General features: G+C 45.5%; 1 long non-coding RNA gene across 2 annotated transcripts; it reads right to left on the bottom strand.

Moving 5' to 3' along the window:
• Positions 1 to 536: 536 nt before the first annotated feature.
• LOC120872472 lies at positions 537 to 17,720 on the bottom strand. Of its 2 annotated transcripts, XR_005723254.1 has the most exons (4): positions 14,685 to 17,720; positions 13,550 to 13,719; positions 10,564 to 10,653; positions 537 to 1,359 (listed from the first exon to the last, which is right to left on the bottom strand). It is a non-coding gene; the product is annotated as an uncharacterized LOC120872472 (long non-coding RNA). The 2 variants fall into 2 exon arrangements; XR_005723253.1 differs by lacking the exon at positions 537 to 1,359 and having other exon boundaries at positions 9,408 to 10,653.
• Positions 17,721 to 26,638: the final 8,918 nt, after the last annotated feature.

Genomic DNA, 26,638 nt, shown 5'->3' with positions numbered 1-26,638 from the left:
GAAGGAATTTGAATCCAGTTGTTGTCTGGAAACCCTTCCACTGACCCATGGTGAAAGGAAGAAAGCTGAGCTCGGGAGCAAATCCATGGACAGGAGTTGAGCATTCTAGCAAATGTTCCATCTGTTATGCTCTTGATAGCATAAGGACAATATTTATGGGAAAGCAAAAATGTTCATAACTCTAAATCAGAAAATAAGTCAAAATGTTTGCAGTTTACTTTGAGATGGGTGGATACATGTGTATAAAGCAAGTCCAGGAAAAAAATTCTAGTGGGACAACCTTGGACAGATGATTCCCTTCTCTGGGATTCAGTCTCCTCACCTCTGTGAAACAGGAATAATAATAGTTAACATCTGCCTTGTGGAGGCATGATTAAATGAATTAAAATGTATACAGATTTTAGAGAAATGCTTGGCACATATTGAGCATCATGTAAACATTTTATATCACTTTTAGAAATACACAACGTTCTGTACATTATTCCAAATGAAACAGACTGAGTTTGTTACTTTCATTTATTACTTTATTGAAAAAATTTTAATCATGGCTATTTCTATTTCTGGATAGCAAAAATATCTAATCATCTTGGGACAGACCTTCTGTCTTCCAGAAAAGCCTAGAACGACAGTTTAGTGACATCAGCGTACAGCAGGTATTCAGCCCTGACCGCTAAGGCTGCGGGGATCAGCGTGAGGGACAGAGGTCTTCTGGGAGGAAAGGGATTAGCTCCCGGACTCCTTCACTTTGAGATACAGAAGTTTTAGAACATTTCTGTTAAACTGGAATGGCCAGATTGTAGTCATCTGTCATGAAAAGGTCAAGGGATTTCTATAGGAAAACTCACCATAACGTGTACAGTTTGTGTGTTTGGTAGTTAGACACAAAGTAGCTTGAATGGTTAGAGGATCTGTATTCCTCTGTGAGGGGTATAGCAAGTTGATTTCCATGTAAGGGGGAAGGTAATTATTATATTAACCAATAGGACCACCACAATGAAGGACCACAGTCTGACTGGCATAAACAACAGAAGTTTATTTTTCTTGGTCCTGGAGGCCGTGAGTCCAAGGTCAGGGTGCTGGCAGGGTTGGCTGCTGAGGGCTGTGATGGCGCTCCATGCCTCTCCTGTGAGCCCCTGGCTTCCAGGGGTCTGCAGACAATCTTCGGTGTTCCTTGGCTCGTTAAGTGCCGTCACCTAATCTCTGCCTTCATCTTCATGTGTCATTCTCCCTGTGCGCACATTTGTCTCTATGGCCAAATTTCCCTCTTTTGATAAGGACACACCCCAGGCAGGCAAATCCTCGGAGTCAGAAATACTTGGCACCGAGAAGTCACCATCTGGATATTTATGTTTACCTGGACTTGAGAGAGAAAAAGAAATCTCAAGTTTGTTTACTTTTTTTTTTCTGTTTTGAAAATTAATTTTATTGTGTACCTCTAGTACATTCTCAGTTTTTTAATTGAGGTATTGGGTTTACAATATTACATAAGTTTCAGGTGTACAGTAGTGATTCATAATATTTAAAGGTTAATTATAGTTATAAATATTGGCTGTATCTCTGTACTGTATAATATATCCTTGTAGCTTATTTTATACACAGTAGTTGTGCCTCTTAATCTTCTACCCCTTTCTTGGCCCTCCCCCTTCCCTGTGCCCACTGGTAACCAATATGTTCTTTTGGTAAGAACATAGAACAAAACTGGCAACCCCTTTATATCCTTTATATCTGTGAGTCTGTTTCTTTTTTGTTATAGTCACTAGTTTATCTTTTAGATTCCACCTATAAGTGATATCATACTAGAGCTAAGAAGATGTTGCTACAATCCATGTCCAGGAATAAACGTCTTGCCTATGCTCTCTTCTAGGAATTTGATGGGGTCATGTCTTTAAGTCTTTAAATCATTTTGAGTTTATTTTTGTATATGGTATGAGAGAGTGCTCAAATTTCATTGATTTACATGAAGCTGTCTAGCTTTCCCAACACTTCTAGTTGGAGAGACTTTTTTGTATTGTATATTCTAACCTCCTTTGTTGAAAGTTAGTTGGCCATCCAGGTGCGTGGGTTTATTTCCGGGCTGTCTATTCTGTTCCACTGATCTGTGTGCCCTCACCACAGTGCATAGGTCACTACAGTTTTGTAGTACAGTCTGAAATCTGGAAAAGCTTATGCCTCCTGCTTTGTTCTTTTTCCTAAGGATTGCTTTGGCGACTCTGGGTCTTTTGTGTTTCTGTATAAATTTTAGGATTATTTGTTCTACTTCTGTGAAAAATATTGTAGGTATTTTGACAAGGGATTGCATTAAATCTATATGTTGCTTTGGGTAGCATGGCTGTTTTAACAATATTCTTCCAGTCCAAGAGCATGGGATATCTTTATATTTCTTTGAATCATCTTCAGTTTCCTTTATCAGTATTTTATAGTTTTCAGCATATAGGTTTTTTGCCTGCTTCGTTAAGTTTATTCCTAGGTATTTATTTTGTATGATTTAACTTTTTTTTTTTACTTTCCCTTTCTGATATTTCATTGTTAGTGTAAAGAAATGAAACAGACTTCTGTATATTAATCTTGTATCCTGCCATCTTGCTGAATTCGTTTATTAGTTCTGATAGTTTCTGTGTGGATGCTCACTAAAGAGCATCATGTCATCTACGAATAGTGAGTTTTACCCCTTCCCTTTTTATTTGGATACCTCTTTTTTTTTTTTTTTTTAAATTATTTTGTTGCTGTGGCTAGGGCTTCCCATACTATGTTAAATAGAAGTGGTGAGAGTGGGCATCCCTGTCTTGTTTCTGAATTTGATGGGAAGGCTTTTAGGTCTTCACTGAGTATCACATTGACTGTGGGTTTGTTGTAAATGGCTTTTCCTCTGTTGAGATATGTACCCACTTTGGTGAGAATTTTCACCCTGAATGGGGACTGAATTTTGTCAACGCTTTTTCTGCGTCTTTGAGATGATGATGTGCTTTTTGTCTTTTCTTTTGTTGATGTGTTGTATCACATTGATTCGCGTATGTTGCAAATCTGGAATGCATCCAACTTGATCACAGTATGTGATCCTTTTTATGTATCGTTGGATTTGGTTTGTTAATACTTTAAGGATATTTGCATCTACATTCATCAAAGATACTGGTCTGCAATTTCCTTTTTTTGTAGTGTCTTTGTCCAGGTTTGGTGTCGGGGTGATGGTGGCTTCGTATAATGAATTTGGGAATATTCCCTCCTCTTCAGGTTTTTGGAGTAGTTTGAGAAAGATAGGTATAACTTTTTCTTTGTATGTTTGGTAGAATTCCCCCAGTGAAGACATATGATCCTGGGCTTTTGTTTGTTGGGATATGTTTTTTTAATAGATTCCATTTCACTTCTGATGACTGGTCTGTTCAGATAACTTGCTGGTGCTTCACTCAGTTTTGGCTGGCTGTTTTTAGAAACTTGCCCAGTTCCATTTTTGGTGTGGGGGGGGGCGCTGAGAATTGTACATAATATTTTCTTAGGATTTTTACCCCCTGTGGCATCAGTTGTTATTTCTCCTCTTTCTTATTTTATTTGGGTTGCTTCTCTTTTCTTCTTGATGACCTAGCTAGAGGTTTGTTGGTTGATTTTCTTTTCAAAAAACCAGCTCTTGGTTTTATTGATCTTTTTTAAAAATTGTTTTTAATCTTTATTTCCTCTCTGATCTTTATTTCCTTCCTTCTGCTGACTTTGGGCTTTGTTCTTCATCTTCTAGTTCTTTTAGGTGGCAGGTTAGGTTGTTTGTTTGAGATTTTTCCTGTTTCTTGAGGAAATCCTGTGTAGCTACGAACTTCTTTTTTAGAGCTGCTTTTGCTCCATCCCATAGGCTCCTCCTGCAATGCGGGAGACCCTGGTTCGATTCCTGGGCTAGGAAGATCCCCTGGAGGAAGGCATGGCAACCCACTCCAGCATTCTTGCCTGGAGAATCCCCATGGACAGGGGAGCCTGGCAGGCTACAGTCCCCAGGGTTGCACAGAGTCGGACGCGAGCGACTGCACGGAGCGACTAAGCACAGCACATAGACTTCAGTGAAGTTGTGTTTTCATTGCTGTTTCGAGGTATTTTATGATTTCCTTGATTTTATCATTGACCCATTGGGTTTTTAGTAGCATATTATTTAGTCTCCATGTGTTTGTTTTTGTCCCCATTTTTCTCAAATTAAAAAAAAATTTTTTATAAAGTGTTTAGTATTTCTGCCTGTGCTGGGTTTCTGTTGCTGCGTGGGCTCTTCTCTAGCTGCAGCGAGCGGGGCTACTCTGCTTGCTGCGTGCAGGTTTCTCTTGGGGCAGAGTGTAGGTTCTAGGGTACTCAGGCGTTAGTAGTCTTGGCTCCCAGCTCTAGAGCACAGGCTTGCAGGTTGTGGTGCTTGAGCTTAGTTGCCCCTCAGCATGTGGTTCTTCCTGGATCAGGGGTGGAACCCACATATCCTTCCTTGGCAGGTGGGTTCTTTACCACTGGGCCAACAGGAAAGCCCTTTCCCATTTTCCTTTCTGTGGTTAATTTCTGGCTTCAGACTATTGTGATCAGAAAAGATGCTTGAAATAATGTCTATCCTCTTAAATTTGAGGTTTGGTTTGTGACCCTTTTTATACTCCCTTCTTCCACATTTAGTGACTGTTCTATTTTACACCTTCATGCTTATACTTTTGCTGTTAATTGTAGCTATAATCATTTTTATAATTTAAAATTATTTTTAAAAATCTATATACTGCCTTATTTAAGTGATCGTCAATTCTTCTATATATTTGCCTTTCCTGTTGTAATTTTTTCTTTCCTGTAGATCATTACTTCTTTTCTATTTAGAGAAGTACTTTCAATATTTCTTTTAGGGTAGATTTAGTGTTACTGAATTCTTTTGGTTTTGCTTGTCTGAGAAATTCTTTACCTCTCCTTCTATTCTAAATAATAATGTTGCTGGGTAAAATATCCTAGGTTGCAGGTTTCTCCCTTCTGGACTTTGAATATATCATACCACTCCTTTCCAGCCTGCAAAGTTTCTGCAAAGAAATCAACTGACAGCCTTGAAGGGCTTTGTATCTGACTGTTTTTCTCTTGCTGCCTTTAGAATCCTCTCTTTAACTTTTGCCATTTTCATTATATGTCTTGGTGTGGGTTCATCTACTTTGGAACCCTTTGTGCTTCCTGTACCTGAGTATCTATTTCCTTTTTAAGGAATGTTTGGGACATTAGAGACACGATTTCTTCCAGGAAACATTTTCTATCCCCTTTTGTCTTTCTCTTCTTTCTGGAACCCCTATTATGTGTAGATCAGCACATGTTATATTGTCCCATAGATCTTGTATTTTCATTTGTCTTTGTCTGCTGTTCTGCTTGTGTGATTTCCATTATTTTATCATCCAGATCACTTATTTGTATCATTTAGTCTCCTATTCATTGCTTTTAGATTGATTTTTACCTTAGCAGTTGACTTGTCTAATTTTGATTGGTTCATCTTTATACTTTCTACTTCCTTGTTAAAGGGACCTGCCCTTCTATGATAATCTTTCTTAATTCCTATAGCATTTTTATTACATTTTTGAGCTGAAGTTCTTGTAGACTGGTGAGATCTCTTTCATTACTCTTTCAGAGGATTCCTGTTGTTTATTTAAGAGCAGTTTCTCTGACTTTCATTTTACTTTCTCTGTCTCTATAAATTTAGGAGAAATAGTTATCTCCTGTGGTCTCGAAGGGGTATTTTAATGTGGTAGCATCCCTGTGTAGACTGTGTGAATCCAGTGGTTTTAGTGCAAGGGCTGGTTTTAGTATGGATGCCAGCCACATCTTCCCTCGGAGTGCGGTGGCTGGTTTTGCCTTGTTTGGGCTGTTGCTGGCATTCTGGTGTCCAGAACCTGTGCTGGATGCTGGGCAGGGCCTCCTGTTTGCTGTGTGGCTGTCACTGCCCTGTCGGGGGCAGGGCCTGCTCCCCAGTTGTTGGATAGAAGTCCTGAGGGTTAGGTTCTATTAGGCTCTGTTGCCCTTGAGTGCATGCCCTGCCCCAGAGGTGACTGCTACAGCAAGGGAGTCCCGCGCGAACCTGCACATCACGTGTGCAGCTGTCCCTGGCGCTGCGCAGAACCCGCCCCAGTTCATGTGCCTTTCTCTGCTGTGTCCATCCCAGACCTAGTGCTAGGCTGTGGTGGGGGCCGGGCTGTGGTGAGGATCTGGCTGGGGCTTAGAGCCGAGGCACCGTGGCTGTAGGAATCAAGGTAGCTGTGCTTCCTTTGGGGACCTGAGCTGTGTCCCTGGCAGACCTCTTCCAGGACCTGTCTGCCCCAGACCCGGCTCCAGGTGGTGGTGCAGAGTGGGTGGAGCCAGAGCGTTTGCCCCTTTGGATTGGGAGTTCAGCCAGGCGCAGGTCTCTCTGCCCTGACTGGTGTGCAAGCCAGCACGCGAGCACTCCTCGTGAGTAGAATCTAGGCTTCTCCAGCCGTGTGTGTCCCAGCAGACTTCCCAGCATGCACGCACTCCCCACGGTGACGCTCTGCCCGTGTGGACCTCCTCTCCCTTACAGGTCACTCCTGGGGGCACCAGTCGCTGCCCCACCTCCACCGCCCACCCCACCTGGCTACACGGAGAGCTTTCTTGCAGCATTGGTTGTATGGGAGATCTGTTAGTTTCTAGTTGGCTTTCTGTGAGAATTCTTCCACATGTAGATGTATTTTGATGTATTTGTGGGGGGAGGTGAGCACCCTGTCCCCTTACTCCACCATCTTTATCCCTCCGTCACTACATCTTCTTTATCCCTTCATCTGTGATGGATATTAGGTTGCTTTCACAGCTTAGCTATTGTAAATAATGATGCCGCTGTGAACACCGAGATGCGTGTATCTTTCTGAGTTAACATTTTTGTTTTCCTTGGGTATATACCCAAGAAAGGAATTGCTGGATCATATTTTATCTCCAGTTTTAGTTTTTTGAGGGAGTCCCATACTGTTTTCCACAGTGGCTACACCGACTTACATTCCCACCTCTGTGCAGGGTTCACTTTCTCCACATCCTCACTCGTTTGTTATCTGTGACCCTTTTTATGACAGGCATTCTGACAGTTTTGCAGTTATATCCCATTTTGTTTGTGTGTGTGTCTGTTTTTATTTTTATTGGGATAGAGTGGCTTTACAATGTCGTCTTAGTGTCTGCTGTACAGCACAGCGAATCAGCTACATGTACACATGTATCCCCTTTTTTGGATTTCCTTCCCATTTAGGCCACCATAGAGCACTGAGTGGAGTTCCCTGTGCTATCCAGTAGGTTCTCATTAGTTATCTGTTTTATACATAGCATCAATAGTGTATATATGTTAATCCCAATCTCCCAATTCATCCCACTTTGTTTCATTTTTTAAACAGCTTCACTGAGATGGAATTCACAGGCCATAAAATTCAACCAGTTAAAGTGAGCAATTCAGTATTTTCTTAGTAGATATGTGAAACAGTCACAGTAATTAAGCTTTGAACATTTTCATCAACTCAGAAACCCCATACCCTTAGCTATCACCTACCAGCCCATCCTTCTCAGTCCCAATCAACCAAGAATTCACTGTCTCAATATATATATTTGGCTATTATGTACATTTCATATAAATGGAACCCTACAATATGTGGCCTTTGTTTTTTCCCTTTTAACTTTTTATTTTATATTGGAGTATAGTTGATTATCAATCTTGTGTTAATTTCAGGTGTACAGCAGAGTGGTTAGGTTATAACATGTATGTATCTGTTCTTCAAATTCTTTCCCATTTAGGTTTTTACATGATATTGGGCAGAGTTCCTTGTGCTGCACAGTAGGTCGTCATTGGCTATCCATTTTAAATACGGCAGTGTGTACATGTCCATCCCAAATTTTTCAATTATCCCTTTTCCCACCCTTCACAATATGTTTGTTCTGTTTTCTACATAAGTTCATTTGTATCATTTTTCTTTTAGAGTCTGTATATAAGGGGTATCAAACAGTATTTCACTTTCTTTGTCTGACTTACTTCACCTAGTGTAATTATCCCTGGGTCCATCCATTTTGTTGCCAATGGCATTATTTAATTCTTTTTAATGGCCGAGTAATATTCCATTGTATATATGTACCACATCTTCTTTATCCATTCCTCTGTCAATGAATATTTAGGTTGCTTTCATGTCTTGGCAATATGTGGCCTTTTGATTTGATTTTTTGTTTTAAAGATTTTTTTTTTTTTGGTTGTTGTTGTGGACCATTTTAAAAGTCTTTATTGAATTTATTGCAATCTTGCTTCTGTTTTCTAATCTTTCGTTTTTTGGCTGTAAGGCACATGGGATCCCAGCTCCCTTACCAGGTATCACACCTATACCCATTGCATTGGAAAATGAAGTCCTAACCACTGGACTGCCAGGGAAGTCCCTGGCCTGTTGTATGTGACTTTTTTTTTTTAACCTTAGCATATGTCTTCAAGGTTCGTTCATGGTGTAGCATGTGTCAGCCCTTCATTCCTTTTCATTAATATTCCCTTGTGTGGCTGTATCACATTTGGTTTATCCATCCATCAGTTAGTGGACATTTGGATGGTTTCCAGTTTTTGCTACTATGAATAATGTTGTTGTACACATTTGGGGTTTGTGTAGACAGTTTTCTTCTCTCTTGGGTATATTCCCAGGAGTGAAATCATTAGGTCATATGATGACTCTACATTTAATAATTTGAGGAACTCCTAGACTATTTTGGAAACTGGCAGCACCTTTCTACATTCCGTCCGACAATGTATAAGGGCTCTGATTTCTCCACATCTTCACCAACACTTATCTGACTTTTCAGTTATAGTTATCCTGAAAGTGAAGTCACTCAGTCGTGTCCGACTCTTTGTGACCCCCATGGACAGTAGCCTACCAGGCTCCTCTGTCCTTGGGATTTTCCAGGCAATAGTACTAGAGTGGATTGCCATTTCCTTCTCCAGGGGATCTTCCTGACCCAGGGATCAAACCCGGGTCTCCCGCATTGTAGACAGACGCTTTACCATCCGAACCACCTATCCTAGTGGGTGTGAATTAGTACTTTATTGTGATTTCGATTTGCATTTCCATGATGACTGATGTTGGGCATCTTTTCATATGCCTGTTGGTCTTCTGTATGTCTGCCTTGGAAAGATGTCTGTTCAGATGCTTTGCCCATTTTTAACTGGGCTTATTTACCTTTTTATTACTGAGTTGTATAAGTTCTTTATATAGTCAAGATATAAGTTGCTTTTTAGATATATAATTTGTGAATATCCTCTCACATTGTGGGTTGTCTTCCCTTTCTTGATGGTGCCCATTGATGTACAAAGGTTTTTAATTTTGAAGATGTCCAATTTACTTTTTCTTTGTTATTTGTGTTTTTGGTGTCATATCTGAGTTTCCTAGTTTTTCTCTTACATTTAGGACTTTGATGCATTTTGAGTTAATTTTTTAATATGGTTTAAGGTAAAGGCCCAACTTTATTATTTTGTATGGACCACACAGTTGTTGCAGCTTCATTTGTTGATGAGAGTGTCTTTCCCCATTGCATGCTCTTTTGGCAACTGTGTGGAAAACCAGTCAGCCAGATACAGTCCTGTCTCCAGGCATCGTCACATGCTACACTGTGAACCCACAAGGTCTCCACAGTATGTGGCCTCTTCTTTGTCTTTGGACATGGAGTATCTTTTTTTGGTGGGTTCCAGTGGCCTCCTATCAATGGTGGTTCAACAGCTAGTTGTGATTTTGGTGCTCTTACAGGAGGAGATGAGCTCACATCCTCTACTTTGCCATCTTGAACCAGAAGCTTTGCTTTATTCTTGCTCTTAGTGCAAAAGCATCCAGTCTTTCCCCAATAAGTATGATGTTAGCTAAAGTGTTTCATAGATGCCTTTATCATGTTAAGGAAGTCCCCTTCTATTCCTAACTTGCTGAGAGTTTTTATCATGAAAGAGATTTCCCAAATATTTTCTTTGTATCTGTTGAGATAATCACATGGTTTTTGCTTCTCATTCTATTGATGTGAAGTATTACATTAATCGATTAAGGGATATAAAACCAATCTTGCATTTCTGGAATCACTCTCACTTGTTCTTTGTGTGTGTCCAAATGTAAATTTTATTCAGAATAATTAGGGTTTGCTTATAAGCTGATGGATGTAACACATAGTAGAAAACAGCAGAGTTCGTGATTTTTCCTACACATGACTGGAATGAAAAGTGGTTAGAATCTTGGTTGGTTCCAGTTTTATTTCAGAAAATTTGTAATTGGTTATAGGCCACCCATTAAGATGCAGTTCCCAGGTCCACCCAGGAAAGCTCCTACCCTCAGCCCTGGGTCTGGATCACACCTCTGCTCCTGCCCTAGACACTGGCCCCAAGGCAGCAAAGTGTATCCTTGTGCAGAGCAATACTGTGTCAACTTAAAAAAAAATTGCACAGTGTGAGAGTTGCAAGTTATGGTTATTTGGGGCAAAATAAGGATGATAGCCTGGGAGACAGCATTTTAGACAGCTCTGAGAAACTGCTCCAAAGAGAAGTGGGGAAGGTCGGTTTATATATGATCTCAGTGAAGGCGGGGAGTACATGCAATCAAGCACCTGTTTTTTGCAGAAAGTTTCCGCTGGTCTTATGAGGGCCTCTGCTAGTCACTAGGAGCAGTCGTCACTGTGAAGTGCTGTACTGCTGTTCTAGATATGAGGAGATAGCAAGGATTGGGCTCATAAGACTGGTTCCTGAAAATATCTACCTACCTGAAGACCTGTTCTGCCAGTTTTCCTCTGATCACAGAGTGCCTCGTTTCTGCTCTCTGCTCTCCACCCTGAACTCCTTTCTGGGGGTGCTGAAAATCAGCAGGACATGTTTTAATCCTTGTAGAGGCAGATGGCAAGTGCCAATTTGTAGGTGACAATGGGAAGCCCATGTGGAGCCATCTTTCCCAGCCAGACTAGAAGGAAGAGGGAAATCTCACTTGCTCTTGGTGTGTAGTTCTTTTTATATGTTGCTGGACTTGGTTTGCCTAGTGTTTGAGGATTTTTGCATCTGTATCAGTATTCATAAGAGATACTGGCCTATAGGTCTCTCTTCTTGTGTCTCTTTGCCTAATTTAGGTAGCAGGGTGATACTGGCCTCATAGAATGAGTTGGGAAGTGTTCCGTCCTATTTATTGGAAACATTTGTGAAGAGTTGGTATTCATTCATCTTTAAATGTTTGGTAGAATTTAGTGGTGAAGCCATCTGAGTCTAGGCTTTTCTTTATGGGTAGTTTTTAGACTGTGAATTAAATATTTTAACTTGCTTTGGGTTTGTTCAGATGTCCTATTTCTTGATTTTGTTTCAGTAGTTTGTGTCTTTCTAGGAATTTTTCATCTAAATAATATATTGGCATACAGTTGCTCATAATATTCATTTTTTTAGAAATTTCTGTAAGTGGGTAGTAATGTCCCCTCTTTCACTTCTGATTCTAATCATTTCACTCTACTCGCTTTTGTTCTTGGTGTATCTAGTATTGTTACTACATTGATCTTTAAAGACCCAACTTTTGGTTTTTCTGATTTTCACCATTATTTTTCTAGTCTCCATTTCATGTATTTCTGCTCTAATCTTTATTTTCTTCCTTCTGACTGCTGTAAGTGTAGTTTTTTTCTTTTTCAGACTCTTGAGTGGAAGTTTATTATTTGCAGTCATCTTTTTAAATAAAGGTATTTACAAGTATATATTTTCTTCTAAGCACTGCTTTTGCTGCACCCCATGAATTTTGGTTTATGATGTCTTCATTTTCATTTATTTCAAACTTTCTAATTTTTTTTTCTTTTGGTTATTGACGAGAATATTGTTTAATTTCCACATATTTGTGGCCTTCCCAAATTTCTTTGCTATTGCTATCTAACTTTATTCTATTGTCACCAGAAAATTCTCTCTACCTTTAACTTCATCAAGATTTGTTTTATGGTCCAGCATAGTTTTTCTGGAGAATGCTCCATACGCCCCTGAGACAAATGTCTATTCTGCTTTTCTATAGATGTGTCAGGTCTAGTTAGTTAATAAGTGTTGCTCAAACCTTCTGTTTTCTTATTGACATTTTGCCTGATTGTCCTATTTATTACTGAAAGCGGAGTACTGGCATCTCCAAATACTATGTTTTTTAAAGAAATTTATTTCAAAAATATTTATTTTTATTTTTGGCCATGCTGGTTCTTCGTTGCCGCACAAGGGCTTTCTCAAGTTGTGGTGAGTGGGCTGATTCTCTAGTTGTGGTGCTTGAGCTGCTCAGTGCGGTGGCTTCTTTCGTTGCAGAGCATGGGGCTCTTGGGTGTGCACGCTCAGTAGTTCCTGCTCGTGGGCTCTCGGGCCGGGGCTCAGTAGTTGTGGCCCCCCGGGCTGAGTTGCTCTGCGGAACATAGGATCCTCCCAGACCAGGAATTGAACCCATCTCCCCTGCATTGCCTGATGAATTCTTAACCACGAGTCCACCAGGGAAATACCCCATTTCTTACCTATGTGGTGGCCACATGTGCACTCAGAGTATAATTTTTTTCAACTGTATACACATGTATTGATATGTATGTGTCTCTGCACATAGATACACTATATGGCACAATTTTTTTAAATGAGTTTTTAAATTTTACCACTATTAGGATAGAGCCCAAGTTCTTCTCATGACATATAAAGCCTCATACAACCTGTATTCTGCCTGTATGCCTGACCTGATGTCCTGCCATCCTCCTCCCTCCCTTTGAGCTCTGGCCACACTGATATTCCTGCTCTAGCTGATGGATCAAGTAATAGCAGAGCCTGTTGGAGGGGCGCTTAATTGGCCCTGCATTTAAAGCCATTTGTATTAGCAAAGCAAACAAATGTCTGTGGTGGGGTGAGTGAGTGGGGGTTGGACAGCCAGGGGCAGGAATTAGGTGGCAACTGCAGGCTCCCAGAGATTAGGAGAAAAGGTGTCTGCTTATATAAGACAGCTGGAGATGGTCCTGAAGGCTGCCAAAAAAGGAGCAGTTGTGGGTGTAGGAGCTATCAATCAGGTCCCCTGAACAGGTGGAGGCTGGCGCTCCTCTCAGCGGAAAGCTGGGCTCAGAGCTCCAGTTACCAGCACGGAGACTCCAGCTATCAAAACCAATGCCAGAGGGGAGGGAGAGGATGAGAAAGAAGCCTGAGTCAGCGGAAAGAGCGAGTCCAGAGCACCTGAGGTGACTGCAGACCCACTAGAAAGGGAGCTGGACCCCAGTAACAGTAACATCTAACTAGGAAGTTCTCCAAGTAGGGTCCATCACTTTGATGCAGGAACTCATTAAAAATGCAAAGTTTCAGGCTCCCCTTTCTGAGAATCAGAAATTTCAAGGGGAAGGGAGGGCAGAACCTAGCAATCAATGTTTTAACAAGCTCTCCAAGGACATTCTCACGTCCAACAAAGTCTAAGAACCATGGATCTAATGTCAGTGAGTGTGTGGACTATGTGCCAGGCACTGTTCTGAACAATTTGCTTCTATTAACTCACTGGGTTTCATAATGGCACTATCACAGAGGAGAGCACCATTTTCCAGAGGGGAAAGGCAAAGCAGAGTGACTTATGTAACTCACCTAAAATCCGAGGGCCAGACAGAGAGCAGAGACGCAGCTTGAGGCCGTGCTCTCCCCCTCCCACCATGCTCGCCTGTGGTGACGCTGACTCCAGGACACGGCCGCTGGAATGCTTCTCAAAACACTCTTGCCAGAACCCATTCCAAGTTTGTGATTTTCTAAAGTTAAACCTGAGAATTTGCACTTTTTCACAAGGCTGCACACTTGGAGAACTTCTGTCCTGTTACTCTGCGTTTCCCACACGGTGACTGAGTGCAGCTAATGGAAATGTTGACTGGGGCTTTTAAAAACAACAACAAGCTCCCTGTGTATAGGCCCCTGCTGGGATGCTCTGGGCTACAAATGACAGAAAATTCAAACTGGCTTAAGCAGAAACGATATTTATAAGCTTATCTAACTGAACAGGTTACGTCTGCCTTCAGGTACAGGTGGACCCAGGGCCGAGGAGGTAGTTAGGATTCTCTTTCCCTCTTCATCTCTCAGCTGTCTTCCTTTCCGTATGGTCGTTTCCAGGTGAGCCCTCCTTGCAAACGGGCCCCAGCAGCTCTGGCCTTGGATCCTACTGGCTGGGAAACCACCACCTTCTGTGTTTTGTGGTTTCTTCCTTCCCTACCAGCTCAGGGGAAGCCCACCCCAGCTCCCATCGTCCGGGTCTGGGTCACCGGCTCATTTCTGAAGAGTCGTGGTGGTCAGGGAGATGGAAGAGTCTCAGTAGGGAGGCCCAGGTTATGGGCTCAGCCCTAGAGAACCAGCAGGTGGACTTACCCGCACCCAAAACACACAGATGACGAGGCAGAATGTGGGATGCTGCAGCCAGAAAAATGGGCGGCTACTGGGCAGGCCAGTATAACCAGTGTCCACTGCACCACCTTCAAGGGACAGGGCACCAGGAAGCCGACGTGTGTCCCACTCATGAACCTTTCATAAATGGGTCCGAGCACAGAGATGATGGTGGAAGAGGGGACCTGGAGGTTGACGTGTTGTTTCGTTTATACAGAGGAAAGGCTTGGGCAAATAACCTGTGGCCCTAGAAGTCAGCACAGCGGTTGTCCTTGGGGAGAGGGTGTATGTATCAGCCCTCTGTTGCTGCTTTAACAACCCCCCTCACCTTCGTGGTATCATCAAATACTGGTACCTGACGACTGCTATCATTTGTGTGTCTGGTAGTTGGCTGAGCCCTGAAGTATGTGATCGCAGTGTTGGAATTCCTATAAGGTGATGGACGGACACAGCAGTGTCTGGACCGGGAGGCAACCAGTGGGGGCAGGAGCAAGCAGGACAGTCTGTAGCCTGAGGCCCACTCAGTTAAACGGAGGCCTGAGATCAGCCTCACGGAGGCGCTGTGAAGAGTCAGGGACTCGTGCAGGTAAAGGCCGCACACACCACCTGACACAGCGCGGGTGTCCCTGTGAGATTAATCAAAGGAAACCAAAACTGGAGTCAGGCCTGAAGAGGGAGGGCTCATGCCCTACCCTGCAGCGTGTTACCCCCACAGGAAGATGGCATTACTGACCCCAGCAGGACGAGGGGTACCCTGCACTCCCAGACAGGAAGGGCAACCACCTTACTACCCAGAAGCAGGGTGGGGGTCGGGGGAGGCTTTCTTCTTGCCTTGCAACGAGCCCAGCCAGTGGGAAGCCAGTACGGCCTGCTTCCTCTGCTTAACTTTCTGATAACTTTCCTGTCACACTGTCCTTACTACGAAAGCCTTCTATGTTGTGTTAGCTTCTTGGTTTGCCATACAGAATGCTACCCAATCCATGAATTCTTAAATAATGCAAATTAGATCTTACTCAGTTAAACCTTGTTTTTTTGCTGCTGCTGCTAAGTTGCTTCAGTCGTGTCCGACTCTGTATGACCCCATAGACGGAAGCCCACCACTCCTAAAAGTGATAACTTACTTACCACGTGATCATCAGTTCTGTTTGGCTGCAAGTAACAGGACCCAGGTCCAAAGGGCTTGAATTAGAAAGAAATGCATTACTTCACACACAGCAAGAAATCCAGAGGTGTAGGGTGTTTCAGGGTTGTTGAAGTCAGACATTTGAGAAAACTTAATTTTACTTCCAAAAGAATTTTAACTTAAAAATACACATATTTATCAAGTGCCAACTAATCACCAGGCCTGGAACTGGAGACACAGCAGAGGAAGCAGAGGCCCTCGCCTGGCTCCGTGACTCAGGTCCTTCTGCCCAGACCTGCTCGGCCTGACAGGTGGGCCCCCAGGGGCTGGCACTGCCCTCCTCAACACAGCACACCCAGAAGTGGTACGAGGAGTCTGAGCTGCCCACTCCCCTTTTTGATTTAGCTCTACAGAGGTATCATTTACGAGTAGTAAAAGAGACCCATTTTAAGTGCACAGCGCAGCAAATCCCAAAAGGGTCCTTCTTCCACTTGCTGGTTTTACCACGTTTTCGTGCCCAGTGTTTCTGTGTGCTGGGTTTTCTACTTTCTAGAATGGTATTGTCGTCCAGTATGGAATCTTCTGAATTTTGCTCCAATCATAGAACGTTATTTTTCTTGCACACCTGTAGTTCCTTCCTTTTCACTACTGCATAATATTCATTTAAGAGATTTACTGACTCCATGCCAGGTTCTGGAGATGAAAGTGGCGACCAGAACAGGCTTGGGCCCCATCCTTGTGGATTTATCGATCTCCTGAGAGAGACAGGTACTTATACCATGAAAGCATCTCTCCTACCGTCTCATCGTGGCTGCTTCTTTGTGTTTGGATGGAGAATATCTTTTTGGTAGGTTCCAGTCCTTTTTTTGTGGATGGTTGTTTGGCAGTTGTGATTTTGGTGTTTTTGTGTGAGGAGGTGAACTCAAGTCCTCCTACTCTGCCATCCTGTCTCCGGTCTCCGGGAGACAGACATTTAGATGCTGACGTGAATCACAGGTAGTCAGGGCTGAGGTGAAGAAAACCAATAGAGCAGAAGCCCAAAACAGACACCCAACCACCCTGGGGGATCTAGGAGGACTTCCTGGAGGAGGAGACATCTTATTTAAAACCCAAAAGATGTATGTGGTTACTTTGAGAATGAGGTAGGAAGAAAGAGGGAAGTTTCAAAAAAGAGGGAAAAACATGTACAAATGTTTAGAGAGGGGGAGTCTGGAGTGTTAGACCAGCACAATCCAAGAGAAACATCATGGGAACCACAAATTTAATTTAAAATTTTCTAGTAGCCACATCAAAAACAAAAAAAGGAAAAATTAATTTTAATAATATATTTTATTTAACCCGATATATCCAAAATATTACCATATTAACATGTGATCAGTATAAAAGCTATTAATGAGACATTTTACATTCTCTTTTTGCACTAAGTCTCTGAGATCTGGCCGGTATTTTACACTAAAGTACATCTCAGGCCACACAAGCCACATTTCAAACCCTCCATGACCACACATGGCTGGTGGCTGCCTTACTGAGCAGAACAGCACAGCAAGACCCGCGTTACTCAAAGCACTGGCCTCACTTGGGAGCTTGTTAGAAATGCAGAATTCTCAGCCCCTCTCCCCAGACCCACTGATTCAGAATCTGCATTTTAACACGATCCCAGGGGACTTATGTACATTAGTTTGAGAAATATGGGTCCAGTTCTGCCTAAAACACTTCTGTGGCTTCCCACTGCCCTCATGAGAAACCCCAGGTACTGACCCTGGCAGTCATTCATTCATTCGCTCATTCATTCTCCTGTTACTGTGCGCCTGCTGTGCGCCAGGGCGGGTGCCGGGTGATCCTGGGACACAGCAGGAACACAGACAGACCTGAGTCATGGAGCCCCCAGGCAGTTAAAGGTAAGTACCCAGATCCCTGTTTCCTTTAGACTGTGTTAAACACACTGCTGAGGTGAAGTTACGGTGTGCAAGGGGTGTTATGGGAGGCTGACCTGGCTTGAGCGGAGGGGCGGCCAGAAACGAACCCAAATAAGGAAGAGGCCACTATCGCGGCAGAGAGCCACAGGTGAAATGTCCCGCTGCGGGGGACAGGCTGCCAGACAACTCGGCCGTCCTCGGTCACTAAGAGGGATCGTTTTCAGGCTTCAGGGCCATGTGGAGAAATGCCCGGAGGGGATCGGGTTACGGGGAAGAGCCAGGGATGGGGCTGCAGTAGTGTCACACCTGGCAGAGATGTCTGCATTTGGAAAGCCCGGGGGAGGGGAGCTGAGCTCATTTGGAAAGCCCAGGGGGAGGGGAGCTGAGCTCATTTGGAAAGCCCAGGGGGAGGGGAGCTGAGCTCGGGAAGGTGGTCAGCGTGCCAACAGCAGGAGGACTCAGGGCAAGGAACTTAGGTCCCTTTTGCTTTGAAGGCCATATCTTCTGATAAAACACCTGAACTGCTTTAAACTAACTGAACAGGGAGGGAACATGTGCAGGATGTGGGTGGAACAAGAATGGCCACATGCTGGTAACTGCTGAAGCTAGGTGACGGGGGCATGGGCACTCATTAGACTTTTCTCTCCGCCTTGGCGCATGTTTGAAGTTTCCCCTTAACAAAACAAAACAAAGTTAAGTGTTTTTCTTTGCAAGTAATTGGGGATGTTGAAAAAAATATTTTTGGCAGCTGGAGAAGAAAGTCTTTGAAGCTCTTCTGAAAAGAAGAAACTGCAGTATTAGAAATGTGAGCATCTCAGGGAACTTCCTGGTGGTGCAGTGGTTTGGGCCCCGTAGTTCCACTGCAGGGGGCATGGGTTCAGTCCCTGGTCAGGGAGTGTAGATCCCATAAGTTGTGTGGGAAGGGCGCCCCTTGACCCCCCCCAAAAAAAAACCCCAAAAAACCACTGTGAATGTGAGCATCTCCTTAAGAATGGAGCCCAAGAGGAAGAGGGTTGAAGGCACAAACAGTAGAACCAATAGAATTCCTGGGTTCAAATCCCAGGGCTGCCACTGACTCCCTATGCAACCTGAAGCAATTGATCACAACTCTGAACACCTCACTGAAAAACTGGTTAACAGCAGCTGCCTCCTAAGGGCTGTGTTAGGTTGTTACTGAGTTAATGCACACAGAGGGCTCAGACTGGTGCCTGGCTTGAAGCAGTGCATATAAACGTTGGCAGTGGTTATCACAGCACGTGCCAGGCAGATGTAACACCGCAAAAGGTCTCAAGGCAGACGCACCCACGGTTCCTTTACAGAACTGACTATCCCAATAGCCTGTGGTATCAGAGGGGAAGTCAGGAACTCTCCCAACACTGATGTACTGATACTTTAGTAACCTTCCCTTACACATACAAAACCCTTTTCTACCAGTCAGTTGTTCCAAAGGCTTGTGAAACACCGTCTAAGTGACTTAAGTTCTGTTTATAATGATAACTGAAGACTTCACGGTAGAGAGGTTCCCTAAGTTGATGTGACCTTGAAAGGAATCCTATAAGCACTCAGAGGTCAGTCTGGGATGACTGAGGGTTACAGACACACCTCTGTTCTCTTCCCGCCCTGGTGGAATTGTTTAGGTGATACAAATGATTCCTGAAAGGTTTTTTCCTCTTAAACACAACGTGATTATTGTCTTTTGTTTAGTTAACTCTTTGTCCCCACAACAGCTACTGGTATGTTCTGTTAGTATTCCACAAAAACGTGTTTGTTGCAAAACACCTTTAACGTGAATCTCCTCTCCCCTACTTCCAACATGCAGAAATAACACTGGTTTTACATTTTGCCCATCGTCTTTACGGATGACGTCTGGGAGTGCTTCAAAATAATGCGGGTGGCGTATGTGGGACGGGCAGGGCTGGCGGGACTCAAGGTCACGGGGCTGAGTGAGGGTGCACGCTGAGGCCCAGGTGAGAGAGAGGGCCGAGCTCTAGGAAGAGAGGAAGTGAGTTCAGTGTGTCTGCGGCTCAGGCAGTCGGGGAGACGGGCGGAGCAAGTCAGGGACCGGGTCACACCAACGTTCAGTGTCAGTCTATGGCGTGAGGACTCGGCCCTGAGGACGCTGGAGAAATATGGAAGGACTTCAAGCAAGAGGGCGTGATAAGATCTGGGTTTCACAAAGATCCCTCAGCTGTCCAGTGGAGGTGGGTCAAAGGGGGAGACAGGAGGCCAGGCAGAGACGAGGTGGGAGAGGACAGAGCTGGACCTAGGCAGGGCCATGACAGATGAGAAGGGGCAGGTTGGGCGAGTCTGGAGGCCTGGTGGTCAAGCCCTGGAGGAGGACGGTAGGGTGCAGGTTGGGGGAAGGGAGGGAGGCACCAAGGATGAAACCTTGAGCTCTCTCTGGGAGCCTGGTGTGTGGAGGAGACACCCCTGCAACAAGGGCCAAGAGGAGGAGCAGGTTTGCAGTTTGGGACATGGTGAGTATTAGGGGTCCAGGGCTGAGGGCAGGATGGGGTGGGGGCTTCTTGGGGCCCCAGGGAGGAGCCGGAGCTAAAGGCAGAGAGTGGGCATCATCAGTACAGAGGCGGGAGGAGAGAAGAGCCCCCACCAGCCTCCGATCCAAGGCGTCAGTGAAAACAGGAACTTCTTGCAAAGAAGCAAGACACGGGGGAAAAACCAGGGGACAGCGTTGTCACAGAAACCGAGGAGGGAGCGTCCTCACAGAAACCGGAATGGCCTGCCATAGTTGCTAAGATGGCCCATAAGATGAAGACCAAAAAGTGGCTGCTGAGCCAGGTTTCTCAGCCCAGAGAAAGAAGTTACAAGACAAGGCCAGAAGGAACCCTCTGGAGACTGGGTGAGAGACCATTATGGACTCAAACAGGTTTATCTGTATACACAGATATCTGTATATATACACGCACAAATACAAATGTGTGTGTATACATGGGTTTCTAAGTATACGCTTCCCCAGCTCTGGCAGCTGCGAGAAGACAGGGACCCCTCAGGTGCAATGACCATGCTCAGTGCCCAGGTCTTGGTTTCCAATGCCACTCTCCATCAGAGGAACCGGGGCTACCTGCAGAGGGGCTGAGTCCAGGGCTGGGCAAGTAAATGCTAGAGGAACTGGCACATCCTACAAGTGCTGAAGAATAAGGAAGTGCTCGAGGGAAAAAATAAGAATGCAGAGCCAACCTGGAAGAGCCCCTGGGGCCAAAACTGGGACGAGGTGAGTGGAAAAGTTAACTACAATAGTACTGGGTTACATGCAGAGAATAAGATATCCATGAGTCCGCAACTGATATGACTGTACAAACAAACGGGACAGAAGGGACAAACCTCCCTACAGAAGAGTTCCCAGTAAGAAAGAGGAAATCAGAAAAGCATCATTAGACCACCACAGTAACAACTGCAGCTGAGAAGCTTCACTGAGGAACACCAAATGAGTGGGTGGAACGCTGAGGAGAAACCGCCTCAAAGGGTCTTCCCATATTTATTACTGTGGCGGTTTTGACATAGGAAAACAAATTCTTTGTCTTTTCCCTCCAGGAATTGGAGCTTCTGGGCTGGATTTTGGGACTAGTTTCTAAAAGGCATAAGGAAAGGGAAAACCCTAAGAGTACAGTTGGGAAACCTGGCGGCCAGCACCAAAAGGAAGTGATCTGGGCTCCCATCGCCTGAGTGGTACACTCTGCCCAAACCTGCAATCCTGGTCTAGCCAGGAGAAGAACATCAGACGGCTCAAGACTGCAGGGCCGCCTACCCAATACCTGACCGCGAAGGCCATGGGAGGGAAGGACTGAGAAACTGTCACAGGGTGAAGGACACGGGATGAACAAATGCAACACGGTGTCCTGGACTGTGTCCTGGAACAGAAGAACATTAGTCAAGTCCACCCATTTTCCCACTAAAGGTGAATTCTGTTAGCAGAATAGCAATCAGTGCTCACTGCTTAGTTCTGACAAATGTACTGCAATTAAGTAAGATGCTAACATTAGGGGAAGCGGAAGGAAGGCTCTATATTATCTTTGCAATTTTCCTGTAAATCTACTCCAAAAAAGCTTAAGTATCTATTGACTTGGCTACATAGTCACCACCTGCGTCCCAGACTCCATCTGACTCCAGATTTCATCTCAGGTTCTCGACTCCAGGAAGTCCTCCCTGATGCCTTCAACGAGGTCACGTGCTTCACTGGGCTCCCACAGCCCCCGTGCCTCCCCCTTCCCGCCGTGACCCCGGTGGTCAGGGCTGTCTCCCCACTGGACAGGTGCTCTGGGAAGACAGCCCGGAGGCTGCCGCAGTCATCACCGGGGTCTCCCTTACTTCCTGGGACCTGACCTTAGCCCTTCCAGTTCAGAGCCTGCCAGACCCCCTGCCTTCCTGGTCTCCTCACCCTTCCCCCAGTACATCAACTGTCATGAGCACTGTGATTATTTAAGGTGACTGCCCTGTCCACAGCCCTTCCCAGCAGAACGACCTCACTGTAGGAGCCCTCCGTCCATGCTGGGTGGAGGGGGTTGGACACTGGACCCCAGCAGTCCAACTTCTGTCCGGGGAACTTGTGATGGGACGGAAAGGCTGTGGGGCACTTCGTGGGGAGACCCCATAGAGTCAGGGCAAGAGCCCCCGAGGGCCAGCCCGGCGGCTGCAGAGAGCAGCAGGGCCCACAGGGCCTGCGGGAAGCAGGGTCGCTGCCCCAGGTTGACTCTCTTCTCTGTCATCACCCACAACCAGCCCACCGTGGGGTCTGCCTTCAAAACGCATCTGGAAGACTGCTCAGGCCTCCCCACGCCCTTGTCCAGGCCACCGTCCCCTCCCCACAGGCGCCCTGCCTCCACTCCCAGATCTCAGGTCCATCCACACACTCCCTCCCTTAGTGGACTCATCCTGGACCTTATCACCATGAAACCACCAGCAACTCCACGTTTATGTCTCGAGCCCAGATGGCGCCCTGAACGCCAGACTCCTGCACCTGCTGGGGTGCCTGCCACGACCGCAGGCTCCCTCACATAGTGGCACAGCACTCTGCTCAGGCTAAAGCCGTGCAGCCACTGACCCCCCTTCTCACCTCGCACCCCAATCCACTTCCGCCACCACCACGCTGGCCTAGCCACCACCTCCCAGCTGGATGGGAGCCGCAGCCTCCACGCTGGGGCCTGCTTCCATCCAGGGGCCCCCACTAGGACACGAGATGACGCCACTCCTCAGCTCAGGACGCTCCGACTGCTTCCCACCTCACTGGGAATCAAGTCCTTCCCATGCCTGCCCCGCCATCCCCTTCCCACCCAACTGGCTCAGTCTGCTCCAGTTCACCCCGTTTTGCTCCTCCTACGCACTGGGCACATCACAGGACCTTTGAACTTGCTGTTTTTTTCCCCCAAACAAAACAGGCGCACAGCTGGTTTCCTCCCTTTTGGTCAGGTCCCTTCTCCAATCGCATTTTCTCAGAGATCTCTCATTTAACCCCTCCACCTAAAATAGCAGCTCTTGTCACTCTCTCTCCCCCCGCCCCTGGCCTTCACCAATACTAAGGTAAGTGAAAGTAAGTGAAGTCGCTCAGTTCGTGTCCGACTCTTTGAGACCCCATGGACTGTAGCCTATCAGGCTCCTCTGTCTATTGGATTTCCCAGGCAAGAGTGCTGGAGGGGGTTGCCATTTCCTTCTCCAGGGGATCTTGCGGACCCAGGGATTGAAACCGGGTCTCCCACATTGCAGGCAGATGCTTTACCGTCTGAGCCACCAGGGACAAAAATATTAACTTTTGTTAAAATCATCTACCTCTCTCCGCTAGAATGTTAAGTTCCCTGAGGACAGGGCTCTTGAGCGTCTTATTTACTATTATAAAACCAGCACCTAAAACAATGCCCGAAACAGTATTGTATATCTGATGAATCAACAAATAACAAAACCCAGACGTTGGCTCCAAGTAACAGAAAGCCCTATTCTACTTGGTTTAAACGATTTAAAAAAAGAAAAAGCTTTATTGGATCCCCTAATAAGAAAGTTCTGAACTAACTCTTTTCAGATGCGGCCTGATCCAGCACTTCAACAACATCCCCAAGGACCTGACGCCTGTCTCTCCACCAGGCCTTCCAAGAGAATGGCTTTACCCTGCGGCCACAGCCCACCTGGGTGCATGCTTAGCTGTGATCATCTTCCCTGCGGTGGGTTAGGTGTCTGCCCTCTGACAGACCCTGTGCTCCTCATAGCAACTTCTGAGATGACAAGTATAATCTCCACTTTACAATGAAGAAATGGAGCCTCAGAAAGGTGAAATCACTTACCTAAAATCACATCGCATCCTGTATCCTGCATCGAACCTGGACTGGCGATTCGTTTCTTATGATATTATACATGGGATGGCCCGGAGGGAGGGGGGAGGAGGGCTCAGGATTGGGAACACGTGAACACCGGTGGCAGATTCATGTATGGTATGTATGGTATTCATGTACTGGTATGGCAAAACCAATACAGTATTGTAAAGTAATTAGCTTCTAATTAAAATAAATATTTAAATAAAATAAAATCATATCGCTAGTAAGTGGAGGAATTAACGCTTTAATTCCTCTCATGACCCTTCTTTAACCATCATGGTGATTTTAGCGTTGGTAAACACGCTGCTGGTAATAGTCATGATACGCTCACCCTGTGCGTCCTGCCGGTCCCCCACTAGCTTCTCCATGCCCTGGTTTTCTAGTACACATAAAGACAATAATACTACTGCCACACAGGGTGACTCTGAGGGTTAAAAGAGCTAATACATAATACGGACTTTGCTGGTGATTCAGACAGTAAAGAGTCTGCCAGCAATACAGGAGATTCGGGTTTGATCCCTGGGTCAGGAAGATCCCCTGGAGAAGGAAATGACAACCCACTCCAGTATTCCTGCCTGGAGAATCCCATGGACAGAGGAGCCTAACGGGCTACAGTCCATGGGGTAGCAAAGAGTTGGACACGACTGAGCGACTTAACGCTTCTCATTACACTTATTACTAATAAATAAAATGGTCAGATCTCAAAAAAAAAAAATGTTTCAGTTAGCTATTGCCAGGTAACAAGTCCCCAAAATACCTTGGCTTAAAATAGAAACCATTTATTTGCTTCTGATTCTGTAATTTGGACAAGGCTCTGAGGGGCAAAGGGACTCAGGATGGCTCATCTCTATGCCATGTGGTGTCAGCAGAGAGCTGGGCTAGACTATCCAAGATGGCACCACTCGTGTCTGATGTAGCACATCAGCTGGGGGCTGACTGGGCCTCCCTCTTTCCACATCTCTCTCCAAGGGATGGTCCAGGGCTCCAAGAGAGTAAAAAGCACAAGCTGTTACTTCCTAAGGCCCAGGCCCCCCGAACCAGCACAGCATCACTTCCACTGGATTCTGTTGGTCCAAACAAACCACAGGCCAGCCCAGATTAAAAGGGACGAGGAGACTCCATCTCTTCATGGGAGAAACAGGAGAGAACACACGCTCTTCCTTGGTAGCAGCCACTTTAACTTCATGGCAGTCAGCTTCCTCCCAGGCGTCTCTACTTCAGTCCTCTATCCCCTACCGCCAGTTCCCCACACAGCGCCCAAGGGAGCTGCTAACACACGTAACCGATCAACGCCTCCTTCCACCGTTTAAAATTCTACAGCTTCCCAGGACTGCCTTGGTGGTTCAGTGATTACGACTCTGAGCTTTCACTGCCGAGGGTGCAGGTTCAATCCCTGGTCAGGAAACAGATCCTGCAAGCCGGCGCAGTGTGAAAAAAAAAAAAACCAAAAAAACCAAAAACAAACATTCTTCTACAACCTCGCAATGCACCTGGGGTAAAGACACAGACTCCTTACAGGATCCACATGGTCTGGCCTCTTACTCCCCCTCAGCCTCTACATTCCAAGTCACACACACACACACGACTGAGTTAATATTCCTTCACACACACACACACAACTGAGTTAATATTCCTTCACACACACACACACACACGACTGAGTTAATATTCCTTCACACACACACACACACACACACGCTAATATTCCTTCATCACCTCAAACCTCATTTCCTAGGGTCCAGATTAGACATCCTGTCAAGTGTTCTCACAACACTCTACTTGGTAACTTCATATCTGTGTGATATTAACAATCTGAACCTCCACCCCTGAGACTGTGAGTTCTCTAGGGAAACTCTTTTGTTCTTTGCTGCATTCTCAATTCTGAGCACAAAACAGAGGCAAGATGAAATGCCCCTTGGATGTCACAGACCTCAGCAAATTTTCAGGCAGCCCTGGGCACAGGGGATCAGCAGAGTCCCTAGGATGCTGGGATTGCTAACTACTATGAAATCACCCATCCATTCATCTTGTAAATAGTTACTGAGTCTGTACTACATGTCAAGAGCTCTTCTAGGTGTTAGACAAAAAGCATGGAGTAGACAAAAGCTTCTGCCCTGATGGTCTGCTATGGGGGGGAGACAGACAATAAACAAGTTAAAGGGAGGACAGATATGAGTATCAGTGATCTAGTTCTAGAAGGGTTGTCAGGAAAAACCTCCAGAAGAAAGTAACATCTGATAAAGACCTAAAGGAGATGAAGGTGAGCCTCTCTGGGAGAAGAGGGTTCGAGGTAAGAGCACAGCACGTGCAGAGGTCCTGGGGCCAGTATGGCTGGGGCAGAGGGAACAAGCCGAGGGGAGTGGACGATGTCAGACGGTAACAGGGACACAGCATGCAGGGCCTTGTGAGCCACAGAGAGGAGTGTGGTTTCTACCTTCTGTGAGACAGAGCCACACGGAATCAAGAGCGGGGAGGGGAATGTGACCAGACGCAGGCTTTCAGAATGTCCCTTTGGCTGCAAGTGAGGAACAGACAACGGGGAGCAAGGAGACCACTGATGGTCTAGGCAGGAGATGAGCATGGACAGGGCCAAGGCGACAGGAGTGGAGGTGCGAAGAAATGGTCAGGTTCTGAATATACTTTGAGGGTATTTGCTGATAGACTGGACTAGGCTAGAAGACAAAGAGGGGAGTCGAAACAACTCCAAAGCTTTTGATCTGAATAACTACAAGCATGGAGCGGACATTTAGTGAGGATGTGAGAGGAATACGTTTTGGGGAAACGACCGGGTGTTCAATATCTCTAGATATCCAGGAGGAGGTATGCTGGCAGTCAGTCAACAGGTCAGGGGAGAGGTTCTGGGTAGACTTCTACGCTCATCACAGATTCCTTACAGGACTTACATGATCTGACTCCTGTGGAGTCTTGAGGCTCATCTTGCCCCTTGCTAAGTCAG

The sequence above is a fragment of the Oryx dammah genome, unplaced genomic scaffold (assembly GCF_014754425.2).
Source record: "Oryx dammah isolate SB20612 unplaced genomic scaffold, SCBI_Odam_1.1 HiC_scaffold_13, whole genome shotgun sequence".
Lineage (NCBI taxonomy): Eukaryota > Metazoa > Chordata > Mammalia > Artiodactyla > Bovidae > Oryx > Oryx dammah.
The sequence above is the reverse complement of the archived record's forward strand: the minus strand, read 5'-3'. Positions and strand labels throughout refer to the sequence as shown.